The following is a 22,570-nucleotide window of genomic DNA, read 5'->3' as shown; positions in this document are numbered from 1 at the left end:
GGAGCCCATGGCTGCTGATTGTAGGGACAAGGTTTGAGGAGTCGGGTATTTATGAAGCTTTGAAATTTTTATCACCTGGCCTTTCCTAACGAATACTGTGAACAAGCCATAGCCCTAACAAGCCAATTAAGGTCTGAGACCTTGGTAAAAGTTATCTGAGAGCTCAATTCTCTTGGGGTGCCCAAACCTTTGCATGGTGCTCCTTTCCTTTTTTTCACTCTAAAATTGTACAAAACAAAATTAATACACTAATCTTGCTTAAAATGTTGAAAAGAATGTTTCACCCTTTAACTTTATGATTTTTGGAGATCAGTTCCTCTTCTATTCTTCTTCTGTTCACAGTAACAGAAATTTTGACCGGGTTGCCCAAACTTTTGCATGCTACTGTATCATTAACAAAAATTATCAACCCAAATATCAAAAGCTTCAAGTGACCCATCATTCAGTTTGTGGAGAGATTTCATATCCTATTATTTGTCCTGTGAGAATGTGTTTCCTATTGCACTCCTGTGCAATTAGCTCCACTCTTAAATCCCTCATTATGGACTCTGAGGCAATGGTTTCTCTGAATTAACCAATTAAGTTTTTAACATATGGAGCATCACAAATCTGATCAGCTTTTCAATTTCCAAAACTCAATGAATACATTAGTTTTATACGCATTACCATAACTTAACCTATCAAATGTTAACTTTGTATTTTAACCTTTCAAAGGCCATAAGGTTCCAAGCTCAAATTCAAACACTAGAGTGAATGAAATCCCACCAAACTGTAATACAACAGAAACTTCTCACTCATTACATTTCAATCCTTTGAGATATAGACTTACTTTCCAATTCAGATTTTTGATTGCTGTTTGTTACTTGTCGGTTGACTTTTAACAACTTGTGTACAGGGACACAAGTTATTTTTGCTACACTTCCAACTTTTGTAGCATTTACAAGGTCATTTGGCCTGAAGTGGATGGCATCAAATTTTGGGCATTGAACTTGTCTGGGAAGGAATTCCTTTGTAACTTAAGATTCAAGATTACCTATTGTCATTCATCTGTAAAGGAGTACAAAGGGATTGTTACTCCAGATCATAAAAGACACAACAAAGAATAAAATAAAGCAATGAATGCAAATATAAAAGTAATTCTATAAACCACAAAATACAATAACTATTTTGAGTGTGGATGTATATACAGCTGCTGCCTCTAATTGCAATACTCACTCTTAACAGAATATCAACTTGGATGTTTACTTGGGAATAGAAGCTACAATAAGAGTAAAACTTATAGCCCAGCATGCTTGTGACTTTAATAGTGTCATACTGGTGGATTTCTCTGGATTCGATCAGATCATAGATACAGGCCCTTCAGCCCAAGGTGTCCATCTTTACTTCATCTGTCAGCTCATTCCGTATACTCACCACCAGTTGTATTAAAGAGTTGTCCCTCATTCCTTTAAATAGTTCCTCTCATCCCAAATCCACAAGCTGTAGTTTTGGATTCCCAAGCTGTAGAACAGACTGTACCATCCATTTTATCCGTGTCCCTTGAGATTTTAGTAACCTCCATGAACAGATTCTTGGTTCTCCTATGTTCCAAGGCATAAAGGCCTAGCTTGGCCAACGTCTCCCTCAGCTCAGGGTCAAGTCCTGTCAAGATCCTCAAATCTTCTCTGCATTTTCTAGTTTAACCACATTTTCCTTGTAACTGAATGATCAAAACTGCACACAGTACTCCAAGTGTGGAGTCATCAACAACCTAGATGACTGCAAATAAGATCCCAAGCCCTGACTGATGCAGGCCAGTGTGTTAAATGCCTTTTTCACCACCTTCCTACCTACCCATGATGCCACTTTCAATGAGCTATGCACTTCAAGTCGAAGTTCCATGTGTTCCATTACACTCCCAAATGCCCTACCACTCACAATACAGGTCCTACATTGGTTTGACTTTCTGAAATACATCACCTCACACTTAACTGTATTGAAATCCATTTGCCACGTTCCAGCTCCCTTCCCAAATTGATCCTCTTCCTCATTATCTAAAGTACTGCAAGGCAGCAAATACCTCCTTCCTGCTAAACACTGAGATGTTTGTTAAAAATCTCCTGCTGACCTCAAAAGGACCTACTTGCTCCCTTTCATGCAATCTAGCTATAAAACCTCGCGATTGTTCTTAACCTGGCAGATCCATTGCTTACCCTCCTTGCGCTCCTGATTTACGTCTTGAGTATTTGATTTATTTTTTAGTAGTCATTCAATCATCACCCAATGTTCTTTTACTTGGAGAGCCTCGACATCTCACATTACCCAAAGCTCCCTCAACTTGCCACATTTACCCTTTACCCCAACAGGAACATGCTGCTCTTGAACTCTTGATATTACATTCTTAAAAGCCTCCTATTTGCTATTCATTCCTTTCTATTTATACAAGCTCATCCAAATGACTTCCATTAAATCTTACCCAATTCCTCCAAAATTAGCCCTGCTCCACTTTAGTAGCATAACCCATGGGCCTGGCCTTTCCCATCACCACCTTAAAACTAATGGATTAAGGTCACCAGAGCTGAAGAGCTCCTTGATTACCACTTCTGTCACCTGCTCAGTTACTGTATTATTCTTATATCACCCAAGCACATTTTGAATTCATGTGACTCCTTTGCTTGCATCTTTGGAAGCAGCTCCATTTCCATCTTTAATATCTTTATTTTTCCCTTTCAGGGTTCTTTTGAAGACCCTGACCTGGAGTTACACACTGACTTTGGTTCTTTGTGGGAATGGGACCCGTTCTCAGGGTTTCAGGACCTGCCATTGTTGTTTGGCACTCCAAGGGTTCGGCCTGAGAGTCTGGCTCGTGTTTGGAAGCCTAAGATCTCGGGGCTCTGGAGACGGGCCGATCGAGGATCGGTGTCACAGCAGGAGACCCGTGTGTCGTCAGGGAGGCCAGAAAATCTTTCACTGTGGGTCCGAAGACCCGAGATCTATGCGATCATCAGGCACAGAGCTTGTAAAAAGCAATGAAATGGATTTAATATCGTAAACCAGTAGGTTGTTATGTCTCCCGCTAGGTGACCATTGCCTTGCTGCCACTTACATGTGGGAGGGGGAGCTGGGGGGACTTTGGGGTTCTCACATTTAACTGTCGTTCATTCTTTGGGGACACTTCTGTTTTCATGGATGTTTGCAAAGAAAAGCATTTCTGGATGTATATTGCACACATTCCTCTAACATTAAGTTGGACCTTTGAATCTTTGACTATTGAACCTTTTAAAGGTAGACAGTATTATAGCCAGTTTTCCAGTAAACCTGGTAGGTTTTAAAAGAGTGTGAGAGATCGGAGCCCAGTGAGTTGGCATGGAACACAGTGCCAAGGGTAAGAGTGGAAAGGGAGCATGGTAAATATCACCTGGTGAACCATATTGAACAGTGGGGATTTCCAAATGACCACCATCACATTACAGGGCAAACCTAGCAAGCTTAAGGAATGTAATTTGAACATCAAGGCTCTGTAAGAGGTTAACTCAGTATAAAGCAAGTGTTTCTGGGATTTACCAGGTTGGTACCTGAGAGTGAACAGCTTTTCTGTGCTCATTACAGCAAGCTCGCATGTACATTTAAAAAAGACAATTATTTCACTCCATTGGGTATACAGGAAAAGCACAAATATTCATTATTTAAAAAGTTCACTTTACTACCAAGTTATTAATTTACAGCCTAAAAGATTAGAGAACTTACTAATCACAATTAAAAAGGATTTATCTCTAAATTTCAAGACAGCCACATATCTAGAAGTGTACTGTGTAATTTCAAAGACACTATATCCGAGAAACAGGCTATTTGGTCTAACTAGTCCTTACTAGCTTTCATGACCTACACAAACACCCACTTGTCTTTCCTTGTGTAAATCTATTAATAAACCCCACTATTCCCTTCTCCTTCAGATGTTCAGGACAAGCTTAAATGCATTTATTCTACTAATTTCAACCACTCCCAAAGACAGCATGTCATACCTGGCAATGCAACTTCTCCAGGTTTAGCTTCCCTCACACTGAACTATCATGAACACAATTGCAGAAAAAAAGTCACACAAAGTTGGAGGGAAAATCCCACAAGGATTCCTTAGCAGGCAAGGTACAGGCAGAGTGGGTCCAAAAATCCCACAGGCAAAGTCAAAATCTAAAAGTAATAACTAGAGTTTCAGAAACTAGCTGTTCCTACATCAGCAAAGCTTCATTTACAAAAGATTCAAAAGCTAAACTTACATAGGGACAAATAATTTATAAGATCTACAAACAAGGCACAGGTGACAATAATGAACTAATAATTAGTCTGATAGGCAGGCAAGCAGGAAGGGGTTGGTCTTGGCATCTCTGCCTCCCTCTGGTGGGCAGTGTGACACAGCAAGGGCTTAATTCACCACTCTTTATGTAACTTATCTATGCATCCTCATATCCTTTGGATTTTCCATTTGATGCTTTGCCAGCTGTCTTATATTGATAACCTCAAGTGGTCCACTTCTTCACTCACAGAAACATTTTTTCCAGAAAATCTCATATCTTTAAAGACCAATGAAGTTCACACCTTGCTCTGCCTGTTTCAGGAGTAAAGATTCAAGAACCATATGTTCCTCTACCCCATGTCGACTTGCATAAAGTCATCTCCCTTTCCTTCCTTCCAGGCTGCTTATTTGTTGTATTGATCTTTATTTGCCAATTATACACACATTGTGCAGATTTCAACCTCAATGTAATGAATGTCCTCCCTGACCTTCCTTTTGGATTATGCTGCTTCTATTTCTCTGTTTTCAGGTTTATTTCTTAATTCTGCAGATTTCCAAATGTCCTCCATGACTTATTACAGTCTACTTTGCTGCTGCTTACTGGGGCTCAGGTTTTGTTGACAGTGGTGAAAGGATACTGTTTGTCATTAGCTTCAAAAAGACCATAAGACAGAGGAGCAGAATTAGGCCATTTGGCCCACCGAGTCCACTACGCCTTTCAGTCATGGCTGATTGTTTTTTTTCTCCTCTGCAACCCCATTTCCCGGCCTTCTTCCCATAAGCTTTGATGCCATGTCCAATCAAGAACCTATCAATCTCTACATTAAATACACCCATTGATCTGGCCTCCACAGCTGCACGCGGCAACAAATTCCACAAATTCACCACCCTCTGGCTGAAGAAATTTATCTGTTTTGAATGGACGCCCCTCTATCCTGAGGCTATACCCTTCCACAGCGAAGACTGATGCAGAATACTCATTTAGTTCAACAGCCATCTCTTTGTCCCCCGTTATTATTTCTCCTGCCTCATTTTCTAGCGGTCCTATTTCCACTCTCATTTCTTTTTTATTTTTAACATACTTGAAGAAGCTTTTACTTGCTTTCATATTTCATCTTTTCCCTTCTAATGATTCTTTTGGTTGCTCTCTGTAGGTTTTTTAATACTTCCCAATCCTCTATCTTTCCACTATTTTTTGCTTTGTTGTATGCCCTCTCTTTTGTTTTTACATTAACTTTGACTTCCCTCGTTAGCCATGGTTGTACTATTTTGCCATTTGAGTATTTCTTCATTTTTGGAATACACATGTCCTGCACCTTCCTTATTTTTCCCAGAAATGCATGCCATTGCTGTTCTGCTGACATCCCTGCCAGCAGCTCCTTCCAATTTACTTTGACCAGCTCCTCTCTCGTACCACTGTAATTTCCCTTACTCCATTGAAATACTGCTACATCAGACATTACTTTCTCCCTATCAAATTTCAAGTTGAATTCAATTGTATTGTGAACACTGGTTCCTAGGGTTCCCTAATTGCCTCCAGTTCATTACATAACACTCAATCCAGTATAGCTGATCCCCTAGTAGGCTCAACATCAAACTACTCTAAAAAGCTGTCTCTTAGGCATTCAACAAACTCACTCTCTTGAGATCCATTACCAACCTGATTTTCCCAATCAACCTGTATTTAAAATCTCCCATGACTATCAAAACGTTGTCCTTTTTGACACACCTTTTCTATTTCCTGGTGTAATATGTGGTCCACCTCCCAGACACTGTTGGGAGGCCTATATATAACTGCCATCAGGATCCTTTTACTCTTACAGTTTCTTAATTCTTGATCTGGTATTGGGAAATGAACCTGATTAGGTGTCAGGTCTCTCAGTGGGAGAGCGTTTTGGAGATAGTGATCACAATTCTATCTCCTTTACCATAGCGTTGGAGCGGGATAGGGACAGACAAGTTAGGAAAGTGTTTAATTGGAGAAAGGGGAAATATGAAGCCATCAGGCAGGAACTTGGAAGCATAAATTGGGAACAGATGTTCTCAGGGAAATGTACGGCAGAAATGTGGCAAATGTTCAGGGGATAGTTGCATGGCATTCTGCGTAAGTACATTCCAATGAGACAGGGAAAGGATGGTAGGGTACAGGAACTGTGATGTACAAAGGCTGTTGAAAATCTAGTCAAGAAGAAAAGAAAAGCTTACAAAACTAGGTAATGATAGAGATCTAGAAGATTATAAGGCTAGCAGGAAAGAGCTTAAGAATGAAATTAGGAGAGCCAGAAGAGGCCATGAGAAGGCCTTGGCGAGCAGGATTGCTTTGACCAAGGCAGGTCGTGCCTTACAAGCCTGATTGAATTTTTTGAGGATATGACTAAACACATTGATGAAGGAAGAGCAGTAGATATAGAGTATATGGATTTCAGCAAGGCATTTGATAAGGTACCCCATGCAAGACTTATTGAGAAAGTAAGGAGGCATGGTATCCGTGGGGACCTTACTTTGTGGATCCAGAACTGGCTTGCCCACAGAAGGCAGAGTGGTTGTAGACAGGTCATATTCTGCATGGAGGTCGGTGACCAGTGGTGTGCCTCAGGGATCTGTTCTGGGATTCCTTCTCTTCGTGATCTTTATATATGTCACAACCATGGATTTGGCAGCACTTGTGAATATGTACGTTTCTGCTAATTATTTCATTGTGATAGGATTTAGCTCCATTCGTTCCATTGTAGTGTTTGTCAAGACTTGAACCCAGGACAGGACATAGCTATGCTTCATTATTTCCATTCTGCCTTGCCTGAGAAATCGGACTGTCGAGTTAACTGACTCTGAAGACTAGCGGTATTCATTTTATTCTTAGTTGTTCTGTTCAGCCACAGAGTAGGCTCGTTTTCCTTTTGAGTGTTTTTGTTAACAGTTCTGGTTGACCTAGTGTTTATTGTTTTCTTTGCCTTTAACACTGTTCGGATTAAAGTCTGTGATCTATTGACCTGCTTCAGAGTCTCTCACTCTGCACTTGGGCCATGTCCGCACTGTTGTGACAAAATGACCTGGATGAGGAAGTGGAGGGATGGGTTAGTAAATTTGCTGATGACACAAAGGTCGGGGGTGTTGTGGATAGTGTGGAGGGCTGTCAGAGGTTACAGAGGGACATTGATAGGATGCAAATCCGGGTTGAGAATTGGCAGATGGAGTTCAACTCAGTTAAGTGTGAAGTGGTTCTCTTTGGTAGGTCAAATATGATGGCAGAATATAGTATTAATGGTAAGACTCTTGGCAGTGGAGGATCAGAGGGATCTTGGGGTCCGAGTCCATTGGATGCTCAAAGCTGCTGTGCAGGTTGACTCTGTGGTTAAGAAAGCATACAGTGCATTAGCCTTCATCAATCATGTGATTGAGTTTAGGAGCCGAGAAGTAATGTTGCAGCTATATAGGACCCTGGTCAGATCCCACTTGGAGTACTGTGCTCAATTCTGGTCACCTTACTTTAGGAAGGATGTGGAAACCATAGAAAGGGTGCAGAGGAGATTTACAAGGATGTTGCCTGGATTGGGGAGCATGCCTTATGAGAATGGGTTGAGTGAACTCGGCCTTTTCTCCCTGGAGTGGCTGAAGATGAGAGGTAACCTGATAGATGTGATAAGACTATGAGAGGCATTGATCATGTGGATAGTCAGAGGCTTTTTCCCAGGGCTGAAATGGCTAACACGAGAGGGCACAGTTTTAAGATGCTTGGAAGTAGGTGCGTTGAATGGGCTGCTGGCAATGGTGGTGGAGGCAGATACGATAAGGTCTTTTAAGAGACACCTAGATAGGTACATAGAGTTTAGAAAAATAGAGGGCTATGGGTAACCCTAGGTAATTCTGTAGTAAGTACATGTTTGGCACAGAACTGTGGGCTGAAGGGACTGTATTGTGCTGTAGGTTTTCTGTGTTTCTAACTCAACCCACAAGGATTCAACATTTTCCGATCCTATGTCACATCTTTCTCCTGATTTGAATCCGTTCTTTACCAGCAGAGCCACACCACCCCCTCTGCCTACCTTCCTATCCCTCCAATACAACGTGTAACCTTGGACATTCAGCTCCCAACTACAATCATCCTTCAGCCACGATTCGGTGATAGACACAACATCATACCCGGCAACCTGTAATAGTGCAACAAGATCACCCACCTTATTTCTTGTACTCCATGCATTGAGACACAACACCTTAAGACATAAAGTTGCTACAGGTCCTGTTAGCAGCAAGTAAGAAATTAATCACCAGAAAGTGGCTAAATCCAATATCACCTACATTAGAAGATTGGCATGAAATTATTTTGAAAATATTTAAAATGGAAAAGATGACCTACTCTTTGAGAATTCAAAAAGAAAAATTTAATCAAATTTGGAATAAATGGATTGAATTTATAACCCCAAAGTGAGCAGACTTTGGAGGGCTCTCCTAATGAGTTATACTGCTTTTCTCATCAACACAGTAATATTGCTAATGTAAGCACCCTTGGTTCGATTGTTTACCTTTTTTTTTGAAAATAGGGAATTAACACAAGTAAAGGAGAAGATTTGGGAAAGGGGAAAATATGAAAAAATTAAGTAAATAAGTACATAGGGATTGGATAATTATGTTTGGGGGTAGGAGCAAACATGAATGAGTTAGGATATAAAATGCTACAATGATAGTTACATAGCGTTACATATAATATTTTGGACCAGAAGTAATGGTTCAGAAGAGATACATGGAACTATTATTACTATTTTTCTTAACAATTATTGTCATTGCTTAGTCTAATAGGGTGGAATTACAACTGCACATAATTATCTATTTAAATGCCTTATTACTTTTTATATTATCTCAATGTGTACTTATGAATGTATAAAAAATTATAGATTAAAATTAAATTAAAAAAAGATACAACATCTTGACTACTGTATTTGCTACCTGGTTTGATTTTGTGTTCCTGATGGACTGATACTCACCCGTCCTATCTTGAATCCCATCACTCCGGTTCTACCTCCCTGTCAAATCAGTTTAAACCCTCTCCAACAGCCCTGCGAGGGCACTGGTCCACCTTGGGTTCAGGTGCAACCCATCACTTTTGAACAGGTAATACCTCCTGCAGAAGAGGTCCCAATGATCCAAGAACCTGAAGCCCTGCCCCCTGTACCAGCTACTCAGCCACTCACTTATCTGCCAAATCATCCTGTTTCTACCCTCACTGGCACATGACAGAGGCAGCAATCCAGAAATTACTACCCTGGAGGTCCTGCTTCTCAGCTTCCTATCTAGCTCTCTAAAATCTCTTTTCAGGACCTCTTTGCTTTTCCTTCCTATGTAATTGGTACCAATATGTACCAAGTCATCTGGCTGCTCTCCCTTCCTCTCCAAAATGACGTGGATGTGATCTGAGATGTCCCTAACCCTGACACCTGGGAGGGAACATATCATTTGGATGTCCCATTCACGTCACAGAATTTCCTCTCTGTTCCTCTCACTATCGAATCCTCTGTCACTATCGATCCCTTCTTCTCTCTTTCCTTCTGCACCATGCTCAGTGCCTGTAATCCAGTTGCCATGGCATTCCCCTGGGAGGTTATCCACCACAAAAATACCCAAAGCAGTATACTTGTTATTGAGGGGAATGGCCACAGGGGTGCTCTGCTCTAACTGTCTTTTTCCATTTCTCCTGACCATCACCCAGCCACTTGCCTCCTGCAACTTCAGGGTGACTACCTCCCTGTAACTTTGATCCGTTATCTCCTCACTCTCCTATACAAGCCAAAGGTCATCCAGCTGCTGCTCCAGATCCCTAACACGGTCTTCAAGGAGCTGCAGCCGGATGCACTTCACGCAGATGCAGTTCACTGGGAGACTCTGGGACTCTAACATCTGGCATGAAGCACACATAACCAACATTTACTATACCAGGTACAGTAAGAGGAAACCTTTCACAGAAGCTTACCCAGAGCCAACGCCTCTTCCGAGTCCAAGCCTCCTTTGAGCCAAACCCTGGTGCTGCGACTCTCAGCACCGGCTTACTCCCAACAATGGCCATTCCGTTTGTTTCTGCCATACATTTATTTAGTTTGCAGTGCTCTGCTCCTGCCGCTGATAGGGCCTCTGCAGAGATTTGGAGGGTTAGAGTTAGAGTCAGTCCTCCAAGAGGATGACAACCTGGCAGATTAGGATCAGGAGGCTTGCTTGCCTCAACGAACTGGAGAGCTATATTGGCCGGAGTCAGGGCCTTGTGCTTTGGCCCTTGGTAGGATCACCCATGCCGAGGTCAGAGGGTAGAGGCCAGACCTGGGTCACTGGTCCTCCAGCTCAGGGCAAACAACCCCAAATGGACAAAAAAATTGTTTTGGAAATAGCAGTGAAAAATCCTTCTACGTCTGTGTGTGATGGTACGAATGGACAGAAATGGAGCACCTTCCTTCTGATCTAAATGCCAGTGGCATAACGAGCAGTAAGTAAGAGCAAATAGTAAGAGCAGTCAGTGACAGCAAATAGTAAATATGAAATAGGAAATAATTCATGTTTTAAGTACGGGAATTGAGCAAGATGACATAGGATTTAGGGTGAACCTGAAACATAAAGAAGCATTAAAGATAAGGCAGTCCTACATTGAGTCAATGGTGACTCGTAAATGTTATTTCCAGGCAATGAGAGTTTACTGCAATAAAATTGGATTTTCTTATTAGAGGGGTAGTTTGGCAGTAAATTGGATACGTTCCACAGAGAACAGTCTTGTTACCACTGACCAGCAAGGCGTAATGTTGATTTTTATATGCAATGGCCACTTTATTTAGTACAGCTGTGCGCCAAACTGTATACCCAATCAGCTAATCGTATGGCAGCCTCTCAGTGCATGTAGACATGGTCAAGAGGTTCAGTTGTTGTTCAGACCAAGCATCAGAATGGGTAAGATATGTGATCTAAGTGACTTTAACTGTGGAATGATTGTTGGCGCCAGACAGGGTGGTGTGAGTATCACAGAAACTGCTGATCTCCTGGGATTTTCACACACAACAGTCTCCAGAGCAGGGGTTCCCCACCTGGGGTCCACGGATCCCTCAGATATTGACATAAAAAAGGCTGGGAACCCCTGCTCTGGAGTTTATAGAGAATAGTGTGAAAAACAAAAATCTAGTCAGTGTGCCGAAAACATCTTGCCAAAATGAGGTCAGAGGAGAATGGTCAAGCTGGTTTAAGCTGACAGGAAGGGGTCAGTAACTCAAATAATCACATATTACAACAGTGGTGTGCAGAAGAGCATCTCTGAACGCACAACACTTTGAACCTTGAAGTGGATGGGCTACAGCAGCAGAAGACCATGAACATACACTCAGGGGCCACTGTGTTAAGTACAGGAGGCCATAAAACAAGTACTGATTTGAGAAGTGGAAGCTCTTCTCAGAACACTGATACTCATGTTGATTGCATCTATGAAACTGCACAACATAAAGCATTTTGTCCACGTGTATACACCAGATGTGTCTTTATGTTTTATACAGTAATGACACCTAGTGCTGAGAGTTTTACATCATTACCAGTAGAAAATTCTGGGCCATTATAGATAAAAAAATCACTTTGATTCTTAGTCCTTGACATTAATAATTTAATTTGCTTTGTTGGATTCTTCCTGAGACAGTGTTCATTTTGTCTGGATGACATGCGGCAATGACAGAGAACACATACCTTCTGTCACACAAAATAAAATGACAACTCACCCATTGTACTGCTCTAATTATTGCAAGCATCGAGTAGTGGATGATAACCCCAATACAATTACCAGACCCGAGGTTTGTAGTCAGTTTAGTCACTGTGGGCAGATGGGCTTTGTCAGCCATGGTTAGCAGCTCAGCTAGGAGAAGGAAAACTTTAATCTCAAACCTCCTCTGCCTTATGGCTATACCCACTCATGGGAAAGGTTTTGAGCGTAAGCCCCGAGGGAAAAATCCGGAGCTGGTGTTCCTAAGGCAGTCCTACATTGAGTTCAACGCTGAGTGCCAACTCCTGCGACGCTGCTGGTGCCAAACTGTATCGGTCTCTGCCGTTCCTTTGGGTTCATCAGAAGCGTGGAGAAAGGGAGCCTGTGGCTTGAGCAACAGCTTGCTCTGCATATCATACTGCCATCACTTGCGTGCTGTGGTGCGTACCAGAGACGGCTAGGATTCAGTACCCAAGCTTGACACCGGCCAATGGAGGACTTCAACAAAGCACTGTAGCTCGACATATTTTTGAGACGAGGAAAGTGAAAAATATCAGGAACATTAAAATATTAAACATAAAACATTATTTAAACTTTATCAATGTCATAGTTAATTAATACTCATAATAAACTCTCAACTTGTTTACAGAAACACAAACTGGCAGTACAGAGACATGCTGTGTAAGATATAGATCTATTTCTTTCAGAGCAATGACTCCCCCCCAGCTCTATGTCTGTTGTCTACGTATGCACATTGCTCACTCTGCAATGTGAATACACCAGCTAAAGCCATCTCCCACATGCGTGTTTTATTTAATCGATATGTAGTTGTGCATAGACAGAAAAAATTGGCAACAAGTACAAACCCTGGATGTCAGAAACAATCATGAACTGCACTGACAGTTATGGGACAAAACAGTGAGAGTTAAAGAGCATGAGGAAGCTCTAACCAAGGCATAATACACAATGAAAGACGTGCTGAGCTTAAAGTGAAAATAATGTGGCAACGGCTTCAGTTGGGAAAGTTGACAAATTTGATAGCACTAATGAAGGCTAGAAGACGTATATCGAGAGGGCTGAACTGTATTGTAACGTGAACAATGTGGATGAGAAAAAGAAAGCCCCTATGCTTCTTAGCTTAATGGGTGCAAGAACATACAGTCTCTTAAGCAACCTAGTAACCCCTGAAAAGCAGGCAACCAAGACGTTCAATGAAATTGTTACAATTTTTACAAAATCACTTGAACCTTAAACTGCTGGTAATAGCTAAGAAATTAAGATTTTACAGGAGGAACCAGTCAAATGATGAAAGCATTTCTGAATACATTGCAGAACTGTGCAAACTTTCCCAGTACTGTGACCTTAGAGAAGAACTTTCTGATGCATTGAGGGACAGGCTTGTATGTGGTATGCATAGTCAAAGCACTCTGGAGAGGCTACTATCTGATAAAGGCTTAACCTTAGAATGGGTATTGACCATTGCAATATCACTAGAGACTGCGGCAAAGGATGCAGCAGAACTACAGAAAAGGAGGTTAGAATGCGAAATATTTGCAAAAAGCCAAAGATGCTATCGATGTGGCTAATTCTCCCATGGTGCAAATGACTGTTGATTGAAAGAAAATGTCAGCAGGAAGTGTGGCAGAGTGTGGCAGACAAGGTCACGGGGAGAGGGAGGGTGTGCAAGGCAGACGAAAAGCACAACCAATTAAAAAGTCTTAAATATGAAACTAAACAAACACATAAAGTTACCAAATGTAAAACAGAATCAGACAAAGGTGAACCATCAAGCCAAGAACTGCATCATATAACTGATGCAGATCACAAAATCATCTGGATCACAATAGATGTGCCTTGTGAAAAACTGAAAACGAAGCTGGACACAGGGTCAGCTTTGTCCATAATTCCACAGGCTGATTACAACAGACTGTTTTCTAAGATACCATTAGAGAAGACCTCAGTGATGCTAAAGAACTTCACAGGCAAAAATTTGTCTCCCAAAGGCAAACTGAAAGTAAATGTGATGTATGGAGGCCAAACACAATGTTTAGAGCTTAATGTATTGAAAAATGGAGGGCCAGCACTTTTCAGATGTGAATGGTTGAGAAAAATATAACTAGACACTCAATCAAAGCTCTCAGTGTGATATCAGCAAGCACAAATAGTAGCATTAACAGTAGCAGACTGTCACAGCTGCTTAACCCTAATGTGAAGATGCTTAAGAAGCAACTACATAAACAGATTGAAAACTTGGCCAAAAGCTGTTCAGGATGCCAAGTTCAAAATGCACCCCCACAGGCACCGTTACACCCGTGGGAGTGGCCATCATCACCATGGCAAAGGGTACGTATCGACTTTGTTGGGTCATTCATGGACTCCATGTTTCTGATTGCTGTGGGATGCTGGTGGCTGGAGGTTATACCAATGAGGTTAACCATGTCAGCAAAGACTCTCTCTGCTCTGAGGACTACTTTCACCAGAAACAGCTTACCAGAAATTGTGAGTGACTACAGACCACAATATATGTCAGAAAAATGGCATCAGACATTTCACGTCATCTCCTCACCGCCCAGCAATGAATGGGTTAGCTGAAAGGTTTATCCAAACCTTCAAGAAGTCCATTAAAGAGATGGGCAAGGAGAACATTTCTCTATGGCACAAGGTGGACAACTTCCTTTCGTGTATTGGAACTCTGTTCACGTGACGACAAATCAAACACCTGCGATGATGTTCATGAGCAGGGCTCTGAGACTCCGCAACTCGTGGAGTCGTGTCACAGCAACAGCCTGGCACTCAACGTCAGCAAGACAAAAGAACTGATTGTGGACTTCAGGAAGAGTAAGATGAATGAACACATACCAATCCTCATAGAGGGATCAGAGGTGGAGAGAGTGAGTCGTTTCAAGTTCCTGGGTGTCAAGATCTTTGAGGATCTAACCTGATCCCAACATATTGATATAGTTATAAAGAAGGCAAGACAGCGACTATACTTCATTAGGAGTTTGAAGAGATTTGGCATGTCACCAAATACACTCAAAAACATCTCTAGATGTACTGTGGAGATCATTCTGACAGGCTGCATCACTGTCTGGTATGGAGGGGCTACTGCACAGGACCGAAAGAAGCTGCAGGGGTTGTAAATTTAGTCAGCTCCATCTTGGGTACTAGTCTACAAAGTACCCAGGTCATTTTCAGGGAGCGGTGTCTCAGAAAGGCAACATCCATTATTAAGGACCTCCAGCACCCAGGGCATGCCCCGTTTCTCACTGTTACCGTCAGGTAGGAGGTACAGAAGCCTGAAGGCACACACTCAGTGATTCAGGAACAGCTTCTTCCCTTCAGCCATCCGATTCCTAAATAAACATTGAACCCATGAACACTACCTCACTTTTCAAATATATATTATTTCTGTTTTTGCATGATTTTTAATCTATTCAATATACATATTTTGTAATTGATCTACATAATCATTTATTATTATTGTTATTTTCTTCTTCTTCCAGATTATGTATTGCATTGAACTGCTGCTGCTAAGTTAACAAATTTCATGTCACATGCCAGTGATAATAAACCTGACTCTGATTCTGAACTCCCGTAACCAGACCTCCGAGGGAAGTACAGGATAAACAGTTCAGCCAACTGCCAAGTGAAGCAGCAAGGAGCTTTGAGATTGGACAGGAAGTCCTAGTGCGTGATTATCGATGAGACAAGTGGACACCCAGTAGGATAGCTAAAGAACTGGACCACTGACATACACAGTGGATGTTGGAGATCAGACTTGGGGACATCAAGTGGACCAAACACTGAATGCTCAACCAAAGAACACACCTGAGTCGATCGCATCCAACAAGATGGACACCTTAGAGTCACCAGACTTACCTCCCAGTGATGATCATATCACTGACAGTAACATGACACTGGAAACCGAGAAGGTTGTCTTAGACTAGTCAGCTACCAAACCTGATAACACTCCACGGGTTCAGAGGCACTCCAAGAAAGTTATTGTTGACAAGACAGCGACCAAACCTGATACCACTTCAAGGGTCCAGAGGCGAAACCCTGAAAGAAGCAGAGTGCCACCCAAAAGACTGAACCTTTAGAACTGTGAAGTTAGTTATGGACTGTTAGTGATGAAGTTAGTTGTGAAAGCATGTTTATTTGGAATAGGGATTTATGAAAGGGAAACTTAATGTTTTGTACAGTTTGATAGTGCATTAATCTAAAGGGGGACGAGGTGTGATGTATGATCTGTTTCTTTTAGAGGAATGAACCCCACCCCCCCCAGCACTACATATTGATCTGTTGTCTACATGTGCTGCTGTCTAAGCACGCACATTGTTGTCTCTCTCTCTCGTTGTAATGTGAATACACCAGTTAAAGCCATCTCCCGCACGCGTGCTTTTATTTAATCGATATGTAGTTGTGCACAGGCACAACACGATCCACTGTCGCTGATCTTGATACATGAAGACCTAGAAGGACACTGCTTTAACTGGGGCACTGCAGAGTTTCTGGCACAGGCAAATATGAAGGAGGCACAAGAATTTTTACATGTGTGGCTCTCTTCTGATAACTCCACGAACAAACATATCTATGAACCCCTAAGAGAAACGCAAACCAATATAACACAAAGGTCAGCTGAAGGGGTAGCCGATCGGAGCTGAGGTAAGCAAATGCAAGCACTCCCTGAGAGAAACACCAACAACAGCGCACTGAGGATGTCACCTTGACTGGTGATGAAATGTCTGCAAGCTAATTGCCAAGCTCTGCAAGCACCACAATATCAAATATGCATAATACCTAATGGGTCTCTTTTCTGGAGGATATGGGATTTTCAGATTACTACTGAAGCCCCATATATTGCAAGAGATAAGTGGCCCTTGAATTAATGTTCCCTGGAGATATTGTGAATATGCTGCCTAAGCTGTAAGTATATTGTTAGAAGAGAGGGGAAGACCAGAATGAGAGTACTTACCTTGTGTGTTAGTGCAAGTACAAAAATACTCTCAGTGGCCACTTTATTAGGTATGTCCCATACCTAATAATATGGCCATTGACCGATTTCTTCTGCTACCGTAGCCCATCATTTTGAGGTTGGACGTGCTGTGTGTTTAGAGATGTTCTTCTGCACACCACTGCTGTATCGTGTGGCTACTTGAGTTACAGTCGCCTTCCCGTCAGCTCGAACCAGTCCGCCATTCTCCTCTGCCCTCCCTCATTAATGAAGTGCTTTTTCCCACAAGACTGCCACTCACTGGGTGTTTTTGGATTTTCACACCAACCTCTGTAAGTGCTGGAGACTGCTGTGTGTAAAAACTCCAGCAGTTTCTGAGGGACTCAAACCATGAAAGTCGGGCACCAACAATCATTCCATGGTCGAAGTCACTTAGGTCACATTTCTTCCCTATTCTGATGTTTGGCCTGAACAAAAAAATCAACCACTTGACCGTGTCTGCATGCTTCGCGGCTTTGAGTTGCTGCTGCATGACTGGCAGATTAGATACTTGCATTAAAGAGTAGGTGTACCTGTTAAAGTGGCCACAAAGTGTACCTGCAGCTACTGCAGTGACACTGCAACTATTCACCATGTCAGTACAGAGTTCACTGCTGTTCAAGTGTCAAAGAACGCAAAAGAGACAAGTCAAAAGTTCACCAGTGCCTCATTTCCAGGAAAGGATGAACAGTCAGAAACGCACATGTTTAAACCAACTAAGACAGCTAACGGATGGAAATTGTGATGTCTGTGTACACACGGCTCTTTTCTCAAAGAGCGAAAGCAGGTTTGCACAGTAAGCAGGCCAAGTGGTCAGAGAACGTCATATGTACCGTATATAGTATGTGTATATGCTAAGACTGTGTGAGGGAGAGCCTTGCTGATACAGCTAGAATAAACACGCCTCTAAGCAAGGACTGAATGGTTAACAGCATGTGCTTGTTGGCGAAAAGCCATAAACACATTATTATTTCAAACTACAATATACTGTATAGGTTGTAAGGATGACAGATGAGATTGCAATAATATGCTCGCTCAAAAGGACAGTTTTCACATGAAACATGATTCTAAAGGATGAAATCAGGAGTTAGAAGTATCAAGTAGATTTAAATCTTACAAAGGCATTGGGTTGCCTGGTGTTTTCTGACTCGAAGATCAAATCAGACTTTGTCTTTTAAGTGTTGATCTAAGGAGCGAAGATCAAAGGAACAGAAACATGCAAAAGCTGTTTGGTCCTCACATCTGCTTTGCCATTCAATAGGTTCATGGCTAATCCTGTACCTCTGGCCCAGTTACCTGCGTGATCCCACTGTCCCTTGATTTCTTTAATATCCAAAAATGTATTGATCTCTGAACTTCCATGGCTCTCTTTGATAGAGAATTCTGAAGATTCAATACTCTGAAACTTCTTTTTACCTTGGCTTTGAATGACTAACTGCTTGTTATGATAGTTATGGAGGATTTCAATATCCACGTAGATTGAGAAAATCAGTGTGGTGCTGATTTTGAGATCGCAAGAGAGAATTTGTAGAATGCCGATGAAATGGCTTTTTAGAGAATTTTTAGGTTGAGCCTGTTAGGGAATCAGCTATTTTGGACGGAGTGGTCGTGTAATGAATGGGATGTGGTTAGGGAGCTCATAGTAAAGGAACCCTCAGGAGGCAGTGATCATAATCTGATAAAATTCACCCTGCAGTTTTAGTGGGAGTTTTAGTATCAGTATTGCAATGGAGTAAAGGGAATTATAGAGGCACGAGAGAGGAGCTGGCCAAAATTGAATGGAAGGAGACACTAGCAGGGATGATGGCAGAGCACAAAGGGTGATAATTCCTGGAGCAATTTAGAAGTTACAGGATAGAAACATCCCAAAAAAGAAGTATTCTAAAGGCAGGATTATGCAACTGTGGTTGACAAGAGAACTCAAAGCCAGAATAAAAGCAAAACAGAGGACATATATAAGACAGAAAAAATTAGTGGGAAGCTAGAGGATTGGGAAACTTTTAAAAAGCATTAAAAATCACAAGGAGGGAAAAATTAAACATGAAGATAAGCTAGCCAATAATATCAAAGAAAATGACCAAAGGTTTTTTTTTCAGATATATAAAGAGTAAAAGAAAGTTAAGAGTAGATGTTGAGCCACTGGAAAATTATGTTGGAGAGACAATAATAATGGACAAGGAAATGGTGGATGAACTGAACAAGTATTTTGCATCAGTCTTCTCTGTGGAAGACACCAGCAGTATGCCAGAAATTTGAGAGTGTCATGGGGCTCTGATGGCTCTGGGACTGTACTCACTGGACTTTAGAAGAATAAGGTGGGATCTTATTGAAACCTATCAAAAATTGGAAGGCCTAGATAACAGGAGGTTGGGAAGAGGATGTTTCCTATAGTGAGGGATTCTAGGACCAGAAGGCACATCCTGAGAATGGAAGCATGTCCATTTAGAATGGAAGTGAGGAGAAATGTCTTCAGCCCAAGGGTGGTGTATCTGTGGAATTCATTGTCACAGGTGGCTGTGGAGGTCAAGTCATAGGGGGTATTTAAGGTGAAGATTGTCAGATTCTCGATAAGTCAGGATGTGAAGGGTTATGGGGAGAAGGCAGGAGAATAGGCTTCACTGGGAAATGGATCAAATAATGGAGCCAAATGGCCTAATTCTGCTGCTATGTCTAATGGTCTTAAAACGTAGTATAAGCCATTCTCGATCTGGTGCTAGGCAAGGTGATAGATCTCCTGATTAGTGAGACCTTTGGAGATAGGAACTTTAACTCCCAGAACTGTACTATAGGCTTGTAGAAGGATAGGAGCAGACTGTATGGGAAAGTATTTAATACAGGGAGGGGGATTATGATGCTATCAGGCAGGAACTGGGGTGGGGGGGTAAATTGGAAAGTCAAGGAAATGCGCAATGGAAATATAAAAATTCTTTAGGAGAACTTGCAGAGGGGTTGGATAGGTTTATCCCATTGAGGCAGTGAAATGATGGTAGGGTGAAAAACCATGGTTGAAAAAAGTGTGAAATGGTTCGTCAAGAGGAAGAAAGAAGCATAATTAAGTTATAGGAAGGAAGGTTCAGACAGGGCTGTGGAGAGCCACAAAGCAGCTAGGAAGGAGAGCTAGAAGGTGGCATGAGAAGGCCTTGGCGAATAGAATATGTGTAGAACCCCAAGGCATTCTACACATATGTGAGGAGCAGGATGATGGCTAGAGTGAGGGTAGGACTGGTCATGGATAATAGAGGCAACATGTGCCTGGAGTTGGAAGAGATCTTTAATGAAGCAACTTCCAGTATTCAGCAGTGAGAGGGACCCTGACATTTGCGAGAACGATGTTGAACAGGCCGATATGTCAGCATTAGGAAAGAGCATGTGCTGGAACTTGTGAAAAACATTAGGATAGATAACTCCCTCGCTCTTAAAGAGATATATCATCTTACCACAAGAAGCAAAGATATATACATCAGGATGTTCTTTAGAAATTAGTGTTTAACCCATCATCCCCTCTAAACTAATTAGTAAACTCCAAGACCCGGGACTCAATACTCACTTGTGTAATTGAATCCTGGATTTTCTCGCTTGTAGACCCCAATCAGTTTGGATTGGCAAAAACATTTCCTCCACAATCTCCATCAGCACAGGAGCACCGCAGTCTCCACAATTTCCATCAGCCCCCTGCTCTACTCACTTTACACCCATGACTGTGTGGCTAAGTACAACTCCAACAGCATATACAAGTTTGCTGATGACCCCACTGTTGTGGGCCATATCAAAGGTGGTAATGAATCAGCCTTTAGAAGGGAGAGTGAAAACTTGGCTGAGTGGTGTAATAACAACCTCTCACTCAATGTCAATAAGACCAAGGAACTGACAGTAGACTTCAGGAGAGGGAAGCCAGAGATCCATGAACCAGTAATCATCAGGAGGATAAGAGGTGGAGAGGGTCAGTAACTTTAAATTCCTGGGTGTCACTATCTCAGAGAACCTGTCCTGGACCTATCATATAAATATTATTGCGAAGAAAGCCTGGCAGTGCTCTACTTCCTCAGGAGTCTGTGGAGATTCAACATGTCATCAGGAACTTCTACAGATGCGTGATGGGAAGTGTGCTGACTGGCTGCATTAGGGCCTGATATGGGAACACCAATGCCTTTGAGCAGAAAATCCTACAGAAAGTAATGGGTTCTGCTCAGTATATCATGTGTAAAATCCTCCCAACCATTGAGCACATCTACATAAAACGTTGACATAGAAAAGCAACATCATCATCAAAGATCCTCGGCCCTCAGGCTGTGCTCTTTTCTCACTGCTGCCAACAGGTAGGAGGTAGAGGGGCCTCAGGATTCCCACCACCAGGTTCAAGAACTACTCTTCAACCATCAGGCTTTTGGACAAAAAGGGATAATTACACTAATTTAAGAATGCTTTTATCTTGTTATTTCATTTTCATTGTTTATTGCTATTTATTTTCTATCTGCATTTGCGTAGCTTGTTTGCAGTTAACAGATCCTGTTATAAGTACTGTTATAAGTATGCCCACAGAAAAAGGATCTCAGGGTTGTATGTGGTGACGTGTATGTATTCCAATAATAAATTTTACTTTGAACTTTGAAGTGAGGGAAGAGACTGCTGTGGATTTGGCGATAATCTTTGTGTCCTTACTGGTCACAAGAGTAGCACCAGGTGATTGGAGGGTGGCAAAATGTTATTCCTTTGTTCAAAAAGGGGAGTAGGGCAACCCCAGGAATTATAGACAGTAACTCTTTACTGAGCAATTTATTGGAGAGGATTCTTAAAGACAGGATTTACAAGCTTGGTCATGCCTCATGAGCCTGATTGACTTCTTTGAGGATGCGACAAAGCACATTGATAAAGGTAGAGTAGTGGATATGGTATGTATGGATTTTAGAATGCTGTTTCATAGGGCTCCCCATAAGGTCATTCAGAAAGTTCATTGGTAGGTCGCACCTGGAATTTCCAGTTGGCGGACAATTTCCCTCCACGCCGCTCTGACATACTGGCAAATCATGTACGTGGCAGGTTACAGCACTTGTTTGTCTTTGCCTTCCACCGGGTGAGTTTTTTTTAAAGAGATCACCAGCACGGATGGAGAGGTCCTCTCGCCCTGACGTCCAGCACTGATGCCACTACGCCATCAGCCCCAAGCCCTAAGAAAGTTACTGCCATTAAAACTTACATTTTTTGTGCTTGTGCTTGTGCTCATTAAGGCCCATAAATTAGCATTTTGATGGCAAGTGTTTGTCTTGTGTGGGGGGGGGCGTGGCTTATTCTGCTCATCAAAAGTTGCTTCCATCGTGATTGGTTAGTTTAGAAACCGCAGCTGCTTTTCCCATTGGTTAGCCTGTTGAAACTGTCCCAGGTATAAAACAGCACATGGAAGTGGTGCATATGACCACTGGGGAGCAGTGCTCTGTGTGTATCTTTAGCCAAGCATGTTTGTTGAATATTCTGCTTTGTAGTTTCTGTAACTTGGGGATCATGAATGTTCGATTGAATTTTTACTGTGTGTAAATACATGATTAATATGCCTATTTGCAGTTTGTGTTTTCTGTCTCACTCCCCAGACCTATGAATCTGA

The sequence above is a fragment of the Hypanus sabinus genome, chromosome 7, assembly GCF_030144855.1.
Source record: "Hypanus sabinus isolate sHypSab1 chromosome 7, sHypSab1.hap1, whole genome shotgun sequence".
NCBI lineage: Eukaryota > Metazoa > Chordata > Chondrichthyes > Myliobatiformes > Dasyatidae > Hypanus > Hypanus sabinus.
The sequence above is the reverse complement of the archived record's forward strand: the minus strand, read 5'-3'. Positions refer to the sequence as shown.